This window comes from Lepidochelys kempii, chromosome 24 (assembly GCF_965140285.1).
Source record: "Lepidochelys kempii isolate rLepKem1 chromosome 24, rLepKem1.hap1, whole genome shotgun sequence".
Taxonomy (NCBI): Eukaryota; Metazoa; Chordata; order Testudines; family Cheloniidae; genus Lepidochelys; species Lepidochelys kempii.
In genome coordinates, this window is record NC_136403.1 from 17,937,132 (window position 1) to 17,951,060 (window position 13,929).

A 13,929-nucleotide genomic window follows, 5' to 3' on the forward strand; every position below is an offset into this window, starting at 1 on the left:
CGTGACAGGACTCCCTGTGTGGAGCCCCACCATGCCTCAGTTTCCCGGGTCCCACAGGGCTGTTGCACAGACCTAGTCATTAAGGTTTGTGATGCCCTCAGATCCCGTGGCGAGAACTCCGCAGAGAGGCCCAGGAGGTGTCATTAATCATTCAGCGCAGCGCAGGCTTGGAACAGCGGGTGGGAAATACGGCCTGGGGTAGTGCCCCACTGAGAAGAAACAGACGTATTGACCGAGGCAGGGCTGCGGTGGAGAACACACAGTGCGTGATCGTGAATCAAAGGCTGGAGCACAATGCAAATGCGCCGGGGGATTGGATTAAGCTTGTACTGGCAACGTGTGTTCTGGCATTTCCTGACTTCTCAGAGCTTCAGTGTGCAACCTCCATGGTGTGCTTGGAATGTAGATTTTTGGATTGCAGATTTTATATTTGGAATGTAGATTTTTATTGCAGATTTTATATTTACACACACACACACATACACAGAGAGCCAAGCAAATTCTTATGTGGCTAATGCATCTAACAGTGCCCCAGTTTCCTGCGGACGAGCCCAGCAATGGGCAACCTGTACTTAACAACACACCGGGGGCTTTTATTTCGGATCCTGATTTATTCAGTGAATTTGCTAATGCACAGAGAGATTCCAGCCAGCCGTGAGGTACCAGGACAGATGCACACCCATATTCTGGGCAGACTCTTGGTTACGCAGCGGCCCCCCTGCATCGCCCCGGCAGCGCGGGGGGCCTCGGAGGGGGCGCTGCTGGGAATTCAGGCCTTTCCTCACAGGCACCAGGTGCCGTGAGGCCCATGCAGGGCAGGGGGTCAGGAGAGCAGCTTCCCCAGCAGCAGCCCAGTCAGGCCAGGCAGGTAGAGGGCAAAGGAGAATTTCCCCAGAGCCGGGCTGGCTCCGCTGGGAGCAGGGCTGGTGGGTGTTTTCTCCGCCGGAGCGTCGGTTGCCCGTGAACACAGGTATATGTAGGGTCCTGACGCCAGGAATGTTCCAGGTTTAATGTCCTGAGCAGACGCAGTAGCACAGCCTTTCGCTTGAAATGGCGAAGAAGATGGACCTGAGGGAGGAAACCAGGTTGTTATGAGGCGGGGGCAGCTCTGGTTCCTTCTCTGCCCCCAGAACCTCTGTCTCCACCATCCAGCGGTTCCCGCCTCTGCCCCCCGGTCCCACCCTCCCGGTGCTCTCCCTGCGCTCGCTGTAACCGGCCACGGCAGGCCGGGAGTCTGGTCCCCTCGTGCCTCCCCCGCGCCCCTTTCTGCAGCTCCACAAGAGACTGAAGCTGGAGTTTGGATCCCAGCTGATCACCGGGGGCGGCTCCTTCCCCAGCGCGCGGCCCCCCGGGGAACACGCCCGGCTCTCAGCGTCCCCGGCAGCCCCGACCGCTCGGTTCAGTTATTTTATAAACACCCCAAAGCGCTGGGAGTCCTGAACACACACGGAGAACAGGAGCTTCTGCACTGAGCAATGGCTTCGCTCCACCTTAAACATACAGGGAGTGGGGTCTAGTGGTCAGAGCAGTGGGGGCTGGGAGCCAGGACTCCTGGGTTCTCTCCCCAGCTCGGCATCACTGACATAACAACCCTTCCCATGGCAAGAGACACGTTGTCGTAACTCCAGGAGCCGGGCGGCATCACTGAGCCGGGGGAGCTGGTGTGGAAGGGAAAACTTCCAAGTTCCTCTCTCCTTCCCTCTGGCCAAAACCCCCCTTGGCCGCCCCCACCCGCCCAAGGGCCCAGCACAGACTCTAGGTTTCACCAGTTCTCTGGGGAGTTCCCGAGGCCTGAGATTCCCGGGGGAGCTCCCGCACTGTCCCCAGCTGGCAGCATTTGCCGTTCGGTATCTCCCCAGTGAAACCGATGCGATGGGTCTCGTCCCCTGCACAAGGGGCGATTGTGCTGTTCCAGGTATCGGACTTCAGATCAAAGCAGATGGGGCACTGCAGCCTGTTCCTGGTGGCACTCCCTTTGGGCACTGAGAGACATAGTTACAGGTGGATTAAACCTCATTCAAACGGGCGGGTGCGCCCGCTGCCCTGCTTTGCTCGGCCCTGCGAAGGCCCCACCCCAGCCCGTGGGCACGGCGACCTCTGAACCTGACTGCCGATCAATTTCAGAATTTCTGGGCATTTTCTAGGCCCCCAGGGCCAGAAGCCTGCTCCTCTTTGGGAGAAATCAGAAACAACCCCCCACCATCTGATCAGCCCAGCCACCTCTGCGATTGTCTCAGATCAAACACTGGGTCGACGGCCCCCAGTGACTTCCCATCTCCGCTCTGCCCAGCGTCCCCGGGGGTGTAACACGGTAACACCCGCAATGACCGATCTCCCAGACAGAAAGAAGGAGGATGGTGGGGGCAGGGGGCATGGGGGTGAAGGGTATATACACAGACCTGGGTGGGGGACGGGATGGGGGAAGAGGGGCATGGGGGTGCTCTGAATCCCTGGCAAGGTGGGGGAGATTGCCATAAAAAGTGTCTCCAAGGAATTCCCAGACTTTATTGGATGATCTGTGCCCGGCTGTGTTATTTTCCCAACCGATCCCCGGGTGGCTGAAATCCCCCGTCACCACCACGGTCTGGGCTTTTCAAGATTTTGTGGTTTAAGAAAAGCCTCACCCACCTCTACTTCCTGGTTAGCTGGTCTGTCGCCGACCCTCCCATGGCGTCCCCCCCCCCGCCCCCGCTTGTTACCCCTTTTATCCCGACCCGGAGACTTTAGACATGTCTGTCTCCTATTCCCAACCCAGCCTCCAAGCAGGTGCCGACACCTTGGCTATACCAGGCAACCCCTCCTCCCTTTGTCCCTGCCTGCCCGGAGCAAGCCGTGCCCCTCGGGGCCGATATCCCAGCCGTGTGTGTTCTCCCCCCACATCTCTGTGACGCCGGCGATGTCCCAGCTGTGATCACTCACTCATTCAAAAGCTGAAAGCGATGGGAAATCCAGTCGTTTTGGGAAATGGCCAAACAGGAGGTTTTGAATTTTTCGCACCAGGACCCACAGGGATAAACTGGCCAGCGATAAACAGCCCTGGGGCTCTGAACCAGGTTTCCAGCCACCAGAAGAGGGAGCTTCTGGAAGGGTTTCCCAACTGGAGGAGGGGAGACGCAAAGCCCCCAACGAGTTTGCAGGTCGATCTTGACAGGGGTATGAACAAGGTCCTACTTGAATTGTGGGATGATTGTCAAAAAATTGCGTCTTGAGTTGCGGACAAGCCATGGAAAATTGTGGAGAAGTCATAACAGACCTTATTATTTGCGATAATAAAATCCACGATGACTTTTCTGTGATTTTCCACTGTCGACTGCCTGGGGCTGAGGGCGGGGGCCAAGGGCTGAGAGCAGGGGCATTTGCTGTCAGCCCTGAGGTGGCCAGGGCTCCCACTGTCAGCCCCATGCACGATGGGGGCTTCCACTGCCAAAATTGTGGTGGAAGCCTAATGTTGCAGAATCTGCCATTTCTGCAGTAATATTGCAAGTTACGTACGGTGTTCTTTACGAAGGTTTAGATGGAAGCATATCCTGGCTGCTTGCTACTGCTTCTCTCAGATGTAGCCCTCGCCCTTCTGATTTCAAATACATTTTAAAATAGGCCCCAACTGTTCTCCCCACCCGGCTTGGAGACCCGCCAGCTACAGGTATTTCAATGGACGACAGAAATGACATTCGAGTAAATGGACGCGTAGGGCAATAAAGGGGAGAAATGGTCACAAATACAATCGTGCCGGGGGTTTCTCCACATGTGCAATTCGACTGCGGCAAGTGGGGGGGTCTAAGGGTCCGCTGGGGTGTGAATCTACCCTGCGCCTGTCCACGTGCACCCTGCTGACGCGTGTGAACTGTTCGTTACTGTGCTTTGAGCTCGTCCCCTTTCAAGGCGCTCTAATGACCTGTCCACGTGCACCAGCAGGGGGCGCACAGATGGATTCACACCCCAGCTCACCGCCGTCTAATTGTTTGGGTGAACAAGCCCTTAAACAGGGATGGTAAAAACAGATCCCCATGTACCGTCCAGTACAGCCGAGTTACAGTTATCTGTGTCATTGCATCAGCTGGTGTTGATCCTCAGAAACGTGCCATTCCTGCCAGTAAAAGTGATGGGGGATTTTATGCCACTGTTCTAGTCATCTATACATTCTTTGTAGAAGTCAGTGGTCGGTGTCTCACCTGTTTTAAAGAGAGAAAACAAAGAACAGAACTGAGAGGCTGGGGGGGGGGGCCTTGAGTAGGATCAGGGAGGTTATTTTACATCTGCTTTTGGCCCTGGGGTGACACTGCTGGGATCCTGGGCCCAGTCCTGGGCCCCATGATTCAGGAATGAAGTTGGTCGGGGGTCAGAGAAGAGCCACGAGGATGATTGAATGGTTAGAAAACCTGCCTTAGCGTGAGCTCAAAGCTTGTATCCACTGTGGATAGTAGGGGGCTGTGTGTGTGTGTAAGCAGGGGGCGGTGGGAGTCAGGGCCAAACCTGGGTTACAGCCCACATTAACTCTGCAGTGAAGAGAAACCCTGAGTGGGTGCAGGTTTGAATAAACCCATTTGTGACTGTCCTGGGAAAATTACCTGAGTGTGGTCAGAGAGAGAGCGAGAGCTGGGTGCATGGAGATAGATAGATAGATGGGGTCTGTGGGGATAGATAGATAGACAGAGGGGGTGGATGGGGATGGATGGATAGATAGAGGGGATGGATGGGGATGGATGGGGATAGATAGATAGATAGATAGATAGATAGATAGATAGATAGATAGATAGATAGATAGATAGATAGATAGATAGAGGGGGTGTGTGAGGATAGATAGATAGACAGAGGGGGTGGATGGGGATGGATGGATAGATAGAGGGGGTGGATGGGGATGGATAGATAGATAGATAGATAGATAGATAGATAGATAGATAGATAGATAGATAGATAGATAGATAGAGGGGGTGTGTGGGGATAGATAGATAGATAGATAGATAGATAGATAGATAGATAGATAGATAGATAGATAGATTAGATATTATGTTAAAGCTGATGGTATCCTATGCATCCTTCTGTGATGGGGTGTACCTACCCTGCACCGGCCCCGAAAGGGTTAACTCTGCTTTTCAGGCTGAGGAAGCCCCGCCCCTCCGACTCTGCTGCACATGCTCAGCCTGGAGGCAGGGTATAAAAGGAAGCAGCCCAGCTCAGTCTGGGCAGGCTGCTGAAGGGGGAGGATGCGGACAGCAGGCTCTCTCCAGGGAGCTGCTACTGGCTTCACTTGCAGAGCCACGGCATGCAGAGCTCTAGACGGGCTCCAGGCTGCCTGACGAGCCCGCAGAAGAGATCGCGCCGGCAGGAGCTTCGCCACTTGAGGACCCCCGAGACCCGGGAGAATCGTGGAGCCTCGTCAAGGGAGAAAGGGTCGGAAGCAGTCCAGGGGACTTAGACTTTCCTCCAGTGAGTGAACTGGGGAACCAGTCAGCGTGTTTCGGGGGCATCTCCGCTGACTCGGTGGTGGGCACCCGCTCCGCTGCCTGGGCCCTGGGCTGGGGGTCGGAGGAGCAGGGAGGGCCTAAGTCCCCCTACCCATAGGCCACACACCACTAAGTGGTGCCCCACTTCCCCGACGGGCCAATCAGCCATGCAATCCCACAGAGATGGGTCACTTTATTGACTCTGGCCACTAAGCCGCATTACCACGTTTTACAGTCAGGGTCATGAACACAGGACCTAACGGGCTGCTATTCAGTTTTTTCCCTTCTTCTCACCCTACGTGATCCTGCACAGGAGATGGAGTGTACCTACCCCCTTATTACAGGGTAAATGGAGTGACACCTTTTTACAGGGTAAATGGAAGGAACCATTAAATCTCTTTAATTCAATGGAAGCATGAACAAAAACGGGTCTGTAACTAAAGTTTTCGAAGAGCTCAGGGAGTTGAACTTGGAGAAGGTTTGGAATCTCTTTAAGTCAAAGGGGCAAAAATTATCTTGAGTTTGCATCCCAAGCAAGCAGAATAAACGTGTGCGGCCGGGCTCCAGACCTGAGTAGGTGACTAACCACTTCCTACAAGATTTTGGGAGCAAGGTGACTGTCTACAAGGGATCTCATCACCGATTTCTCTTTTTTAACATGATCAGAAAGTACATTTCCACCTAAAGTACCTTCACTTGTTGCATCACAGCCGTCCATTGTGGAGGTGAAAACGTAGTGAATAAAATTCAATAAATAAAGCCCAGGGGGTGAAATCCAGGCCCCACTGAAGTCAATGGGAGATTTATAATTTGGGTCCAGGATTCCAAACCTCTGTGTCTTCAGGTCGCCATGTACGACACAGTAACGCTGCCTGAATAAATCAAGTGTCTAGCAACAAATGGATATAAACTGGTGTAGCAGGGTGGCTACCCTGCTCCTAAATAGGAGGGGTTAAAAGCAGCCCTGGGGAGGGCTGGGGATGGCCACGCCCCAATCAGGCCCCAGCTGGCCTGTATCGAAAGGCTGGGAGCCAGAGGCCCAAGGAGTCTCTCTCCGGGCTGGGAGGGTAATGAGGGTGGTGCACTGCTGGGGAAGGAGCAGGCTGAGCAGGGGTGCTCCAGGCTGGCAACTCCCCAGGCTGTAGGCCTGGTCCAAGGCCCATAGAGGTACTGGGAGGCAGAGGAAGGCAATAGGTCCGAACCCCCTTGCCTATGATGAGGCCTTTACACTGCAGTCTGCCCCAGGGCGCAGGGGCTTGGTGATGACTGGCAGTAGCCCAGACGGAGGTAAGGTGGGGATAGTGGGTTGGGGGTTCCCCAGGAAGGGGAGACCCAGAGGCAGAGTGTGGGGGTGCTGCCAGGGAGCAGAACCCAGAGAAAGGGGCACCTGGGTCTGTGAGGGACACGGGGGCCAGAGCTGTGCGGATCACCAGCCTGCAGGGGGCGCTCCGCGCTGGAAAGAGCTAATTCCCCAATGACCAGCAGGAGGCGCTGCAGGGGTGAGTCGAACCTTTACACTGGCTGTAAACATCAGAGGGGAGCAGTGGGAGCAAAAATCAAACTGGCTTCAAGCCTGAGCTTGATAAGTTTATGAAGGGGATGGGAAGCAAATATCTCTAACGGCTGGTGATGGGACGCTAGCCGGGAAGGGCTCTGAGTTACGGCAGAGAATTCTTTCCCAGGTGTCTGGCTGGTGGGTCTTGCCCCTATGATTCTATGACTCTATGCTCAGGGTCTAACTGATCATCGGATTTGGGGTCAGGCAGGAATTTTCCCCTGGGTCAGATTGGCAGAGACCCTGAGGTTTTTTTGCCTCCTCCTACAGCATGGGGCACGGGTCACTTTCAGGTTTAAACTAGAGTAAATGGTGGATTCTCTGTCACTTGAAGTCTTTAATCCATGATTTGAGAATGTCAGTGACTCAGCCAGAGGTTAGGGGTCTGCTGCAGGAGGCGGTGGGTGAGGTTCTGTGGCCTCCGACGTGCAGGAACTCAGACTAGAAAGATGATCACGATGGTCCTCTCTGGCCCTAAAGTCTACGAGTTCTGCGCCGGGTGACTGTGCTTTGTTGACCACGTGGGGGTTGGCCTGAGCGATGATGAGGGTTGTGACACAGACTGCAGGGTAAGATGGGCCTGGGTTCCCGGCAATGTCACCTACCCAGTGTCGATTCTCCTGCCCCTGAGATGCAGCCTCCTGTAGCCTTCGTTGCTGTGCAGGTCTCTTTAGGAGGCTGGCACGTGTCCACCGAGCCAGAGCACTTCTCACATTTCAGGGTTCCTGTTGGAGGAAGAAGAAGAAGAAATGCTTCCTTCTTACTGGGGGTAACAGTGTCACTCTGACACGCCCCTTAACCCCAGTCTTCCCCCTCTGCTCCAAACAAGCCGAGGGGTTAATGGACCCGATTCCCTCTGGGACACTCAGCAATTGCTCAATTTCAGCCCCTGGGCCAGCAGTACACGGGGGTCAGACTGGGGATGGGTGAAGGGGATGGTGCTCTTCCCAAGCTCCGCCCACAGAATAAGCTCCTCCCACCCCAGATGTTGCTCCTGGTGTGCAGGTAATCACAGTACTGGGAGAGTTGCTCGCTTCGCAGCGTGTGTTGGCTGAGTCCATTGCACGGCCCGGGGGACCTGGCAGCCCCCCATGGTCCTCACAGACTCCTCGGGTGCCCCTTCCATCCCCTTCTATTGCAGGGACGTCATGAAAGCCCCTCCACCTCCTACTTCATGCCAGGATCTCTGTGTGCCCCCCATTTCCCATCCCCCATACCAGGGCCCCCATTCTCTCCCCCCCCATGCCAGGGGCTCTCTGTGCCTCCCATTCCCTATCTGTGGCGAATGGGAAGGATGAAAATTCCCAAGCAAAAAACTTTGTTAAGAAGAAGAAAAGGACATTCATTCTCCATTGTTCCCCAAATTACCATTGATACAAGTGGCATTGACCACAGCACATGGACACTCACAGACCTCTTGGGGACCTGTAAGTGAATGATCTCTGCCCTTTAGTCCTTATGTACAGCGCCCTGCACGCAAGCTGTGTGAGTGCAGCAGCTTCACACCTTTTCTTTTAGAGAGGCGTAGATTTTCAGGCTCTGATGCTGATCTAGTCTGAGCTCTGGCCTAGCCCAATGGCTCTCCCAGCCATTCTGCCATCCAGCCCATATCTGATGGTTCAGCTACAGCCAGTCTTTTATTAGGGCAGCCAATCCCAATGTTCCACCCTGCCTCTTGAGAAGCTGCTGCCAGGGTTAATTCCACCTTGGACTGGTCTAAATTCAAATCCCAGCCATGAGATCTCTTTCTGCCTCTGTTTGCTCGGTTGGAGAGCCCTCTGCTACCAGAAACTGTAGGCCTGATTCCAGGTTACACTCAATCCCCAAGCAGTGTAATTTAGTCCTATATTTAGTCCCCTTCATGCTGCCAAAGCAGTGCAGAGGGGCCTTCATGGGAATAAGAATTCAGGGCAGTGTCCAGTCACGGTGTCCCTCAGGCCTGGTCTACACTAAACAGGTTGATTTCGCTATGGCACTCGGAGGGAATCCACACCCTGAGCACCACAGTGAGGCCAACCCAACCCCTGGAGTAGATGCAGGTCGACAGACGAATGCTTTCCGGGGGTTGGCTACCATCACTTGGGGAGGTGAGTTCCTAGAGGGATGTTTCCATTGGGGCAGGCGGTATCTTCACTATGGGGCTCTGCCAGCCCACCTACAGCGCTGGGACATGACAGCAGCCATAGTGTAGACAGGGTCCTGTACCCCACACAGAGCTAATCCCCCCTTCCTGCACATGCTGCATATTCCCCTGACTGGGGGTCCAGGGGTATAAAGGGTCCAAGCCCAGGTAGGGTTAGATGGCCACAGCAGTGGGTGACTCACCTTGTGCACTCGTTGTAGCTAGGAGAGCAGGGAGAAGGCAGAGGAGGAAGGAAACCGTCCTAGTGCTGGGAGGCCCACGGGGCTGGGCTCAGAGCCGAACGGGGCCTTCTCCCGGCTGACACAGCAAGCTCTGCCGGGGGGAAGAGGAGAGAGTCAAGACCAAAATGAGGCGGGAAAGGGACTTCCAGCCCAGATTCAGGGGGGGAAAGCACCAGGAATCAGAGCTGCACAAATAACCGATTTTTTGATTCACTGGCAGTTCTCGAAGATTGGGAAACAAATCGTTCTGGGTTGACCCAATTTCTCGTCCAACTGAAAAGCCGAACGAAAAATGGTTTTCTTTCATTTCCAAGCGTTTGGAAACATTTTAATTTGGCTTAAAAATAAATGGTGCCATCTCTTTTGAAATGGAAAGACATTTTGAGTTGAAAAAATCAAAACGTCTAATTCTGGAAATGTCCAGACAAAACGTCTCCATTTTTTAACGATTTTTTCCCGATGATTTTTTTTTCTGCTGAAGCAATATGGCAAATTTGAGGCAAAGTCACGAAATGTTTCAGTCACCCCAAACCCGCATTTTTCGGTGGAGAAAAGTCAGGGTCAAAAAATTTCTCTCAGCTCTCCCATGCCTAGTAACCACAGAATGGGCGCTCCAGGGAGGAGCCCGGCGTGGGACTGTTTTTTTTAATCCCACTCCCAGCCACTCCCGCGTTGTTTCTTGCATATCTATTTCACTCCCACCCATAATCATCTTAGATCTCGCAAATCCCACGAGAGAGAGAGAGAGAGTCCCTCGTGCTACTTTCAAACAAAATAGTCTGGTTAATATATTATACATATAAACGGAAGTCAGACATAATTCTTACAGCTAAAAGTATAAAACAAATCTTCCTTAAACCATGTAAAAAGTTATTTAAGTGCTGTTATAATGGACATCAAATCGCTTTCTATCCTTTGCTTAAATTTAAGTAGAAACACTTTTATTTTTAAAAAGCCAACTTGCTTTCTATTGCTGAAATTCTACTGATGACAAGCTGCTGCCCTGTGTTTTCCCGCATATTACCGCAGTCAGCTTTCTTTGCCCACCCAACCCCACCTGCAACAAAGCACTTTTACCTGCTCCTGCTATTATGGCAGCAGGTCCTGTGGGTCCCGTGGGATCCCAGTCCTGCTGCAGAGCTCTAGCCTGGCCCAGGTTTCACTCCCTCATCTGTATTTGCTCCAGGTCTGCACCGTCCCTTGTGACATGGGGCGACCGGCACAGCCTGTGGGGCACCAGGGACAGAGCATCCTGCCGATCTGCAGAGGGGCCCTACAGTGTTTCCACATTATCTCCACCCCCTTGGGCGGCTTCTTCGCTTTCCTCTTCTGCAGCGAGCTGAGGTGTCCATTGATCCTCCTACAGGGACACTCCGGTCCCTTCCCTGGATCAGCCCGGTTCGGTTAGAACCTGTCAGGTCTAGGAATGCTTCAAACCCCATCCTTTACGCCGGTGGCTCTCAGCCAGGAGTACGTGAACCCCTGGAAGTACGCAAAGGTCTTCGGGTACATCAGCTCATCTGGATATTTGCCTAGTTTTACAACAGGCTACATAAAAAGCACCAGCAAAGTCAGTGCAAACTAAACTTTCCTACGGACAATGACGTGTTTCTACTGCTCTATCGACTATACTGAATGTAAGTACAATATTTATATCCCAACCGATTTATTTTATCATGACATGGTAGCAGTGAAAAAGTCAGTCATTTTTCAGTAATAGTGTGGCTATGACACTTTTGTATTTTTATGTCTGATTTTGTAAGCAAATAGTTTTTAAGTGTGGTGAAACTTGGGGGTGTGCAAGACAAATCAGACTCCGGAAAGGCGTACGATAGTCTGGAAAGGTTGAGAGCCCCTGATTTACACGCTTTGCGGCAGAGCATGAAAGGTTACAAAGAATAATTTAACACAGCATTAAAAACTCTTAACTTCAGCAGCACAGTGGTTCCGTTCACCTCCAAATTCTCTGTGAAACCGAAGAGACGCACTAACCTGTCTAGCACGACCCCTTTCCTCTCTCTATAGTCCAAAGACAGGTTTCAGAGTAACAGCCGTGTTTATTATCATCCACATTGTAAGGAGAGTGATCACTTTAGATAAGCTATTACCAGCAGGAGAGTGGGGTGGGGGGAGGTATTTTTTCATGCTTTGTGTGTATAAAACGATCTTCTACACTTTCCACAGTATGCATCCGATGAAGTGAGCTGTAGCTCACGAAAGCTCATGCTCAAATAAATTGGTTAGTCTCTAAGGTGCCACAAGTCCTCCTTTTCTTAGTCCAAAGACAGGATCAGATTCATATATACATTGGGAGTAACTGTGAATGACTTACTGAAAGGTAACATGTTATACGACCCTCATGCCTGGGCACTCCCTCTTTAAATACAGTTCAGATTGACCCTTCTCAACCCACTGTGTTTTATAGAAATTGTCTCACGCAGTCTGCTGGCTCATGTAACAGAGATAAGAGGTGGTACTCAGCTCAGTCACAAGGGTAGAGGTGCGACTGTTTGCACATGAGAACTCTTTAGCTACATCCTGAGATGGTGTGGATCGTAGAGCGATGGCAAATTCACAGCAGGTGCGGATCAGGCCCCATTGACTTCAATAGAGCTAGGGCCAATTGACACCAAATGGGGTGGGGGTCCAGTGAAACTATCACAAGGAAACTGAGGATGGCCATGGAGTTGGCTCCATGACAACTGCTCCCCTCCCACTCCCAGAACAGGTTGCTAGCTTCCTTGTTGTTGACTTGTGTAAATATTCACTGGGGACAGATTTTCTTACCCGCCGCATATCAAGGGTGTTGCGTCAAACTGGATCCCAAGAGCACAACCTTGCGCCTGGCTGGGGGAATTTAGTTATAGAATACTGAGCAGAGAAGAGTGTTTCGGCCTTGGTTGCATTCCAGGCCAGTTTTTCTCCCTGAGGTTGTCGAGATGGGTAGGGGGCTTCCAGAGAGAAGCCAGGGTTAGGATCTCCAGGAGCCTAAAGAGAGACCTGAATAGCTCCATGTATAATGTTTTTCATGCTTTAAAAAAGCAATTTTAAAAATGGTAATGTTTTGCTTTAAATACAACATTTCTATACTTTTGAAAAAAAATATCTAGGTGTACTTTCTCTGAAGCCCTTGACCATCAACAGTAGGGTTGATCAAGAAATTTTTTGACATTATTCCTCTGTCTGTATCCGTGTCTGTGTTTACAATATATATGTCATCCCTTTGTCTTCAGCTCAGCCTGTTATATTACACCTTGCGTGCTTGAGTTTTGGTTCAGTAATAAGGATAATAACCTGACTGTTTCATTTTGTGTTCTTAATCAGTATTCCTTCATTTTAAGTGGTTTCAGCATTTGTGTACACGTTTACAGTAGAAGATTTCAAGAGTAGATAAGCTACTTATTGACAGCAGAAGATTTCAAGTGTGGATAGGCTACATAGTGAGGAGATAGATCACTATGAAGAGGAGATTTGAAAGTGGTGCAAGGAAGAGACGGCGAAAACAATTGAGTGAAGCAGCAGCTAAGAGCTCAAAGCCAATAACTTCATTTCTCAAACCACTGGAAAACGCACCTTACCCAGCAAACACTGCTACAGATAATGCAAACGCCGAACTGCAATAGGTGATGTTTCAATGTCAATACCGGATCATGAGGACAGTAGTCAAGAAGGAGATGTGCCAACAGTTAACAGATGCAGCAGACGATCAAGAAACTCAACAGCAACAGGAAGATGTAGATCTTACGCAGCAAGAGCAATTCATGAGTACTACGGGTTTGACTCTGACTGACGTTGGAATTATTGACAAGATCAATGCTGCCCAAATGCAAACTTTTCCTCAGATTAGTTGTTTTGAAATTCCAAGTAACATTCCACAAGATGCTGATAATCATGCTCTCCCTACTCGTCTGCTGACAGAAACTCTTCCAAATGGTGAGACCTGCACAAGAGACTGGTTATGCTGGAGTATGGGAAAAACAATCTCTGTACTGTGCGCCCTGCTTCATTTTGAACAACAGTGCTGCAAATGCACCAGTTCTCTCTGATCACTCAGGATGGAGCATCAACAGAGGTTGGAGGAAGTTGAAAGACCGGATATCATCACATGAGAGTTCAACGTCACACAAAGCCCTGGTCTACACTGGGGTGGGGATCGACCTAAGATACGCAACTTCAGCTATGAGAATTGGTTTCAGAGCAGCAGCCGTGTTAGTCTGTATCCGCAAAAAGAACAGGATGACTTGTAGCATCTTAGAGACTACCAAATTTACTAGAGCATAAGCTTTTGTGGGCTACAGCCCACTTCATCGGATGCATAGAATGGAACATATAGTAAGATAGATAGATAGATATACACACAGATAAGTTGGAAGTTACCATACAAACTTGCATCCGATGAAGTGGGCTGGAGCCCACGAAAGCTTATGCTCTAATAAATTTGTTAGTCTCTAAGGTGCCACAAGTCCTCCTGTTCTTCTAGCTACGAGAACAGCATAGCTGAAGTCGATGTATCTTAGGTTGACTTACCTCGCGTCCTCACAGCGCGGGGTCGACTGCCGCTGCTCC

The 13,929-nt window shown here is 51.4% G+C and overlaps 1 pseudogene; it reads right to left on the bottom strand.

Annotated features, from left to right (window-relative positions):
- Positions 1-823: 823 nt before the first annotated feature.
- Positions 824-10,382, bottom strand: LOC140902975 (phospholipase A2 inhibitor and Ly6/PLAUR domain-containing protein-like; annotated as a pseudogene).
- Between the last annotated feature and the right edge of the window lie 3,547 nt (positions 10,383-13,929).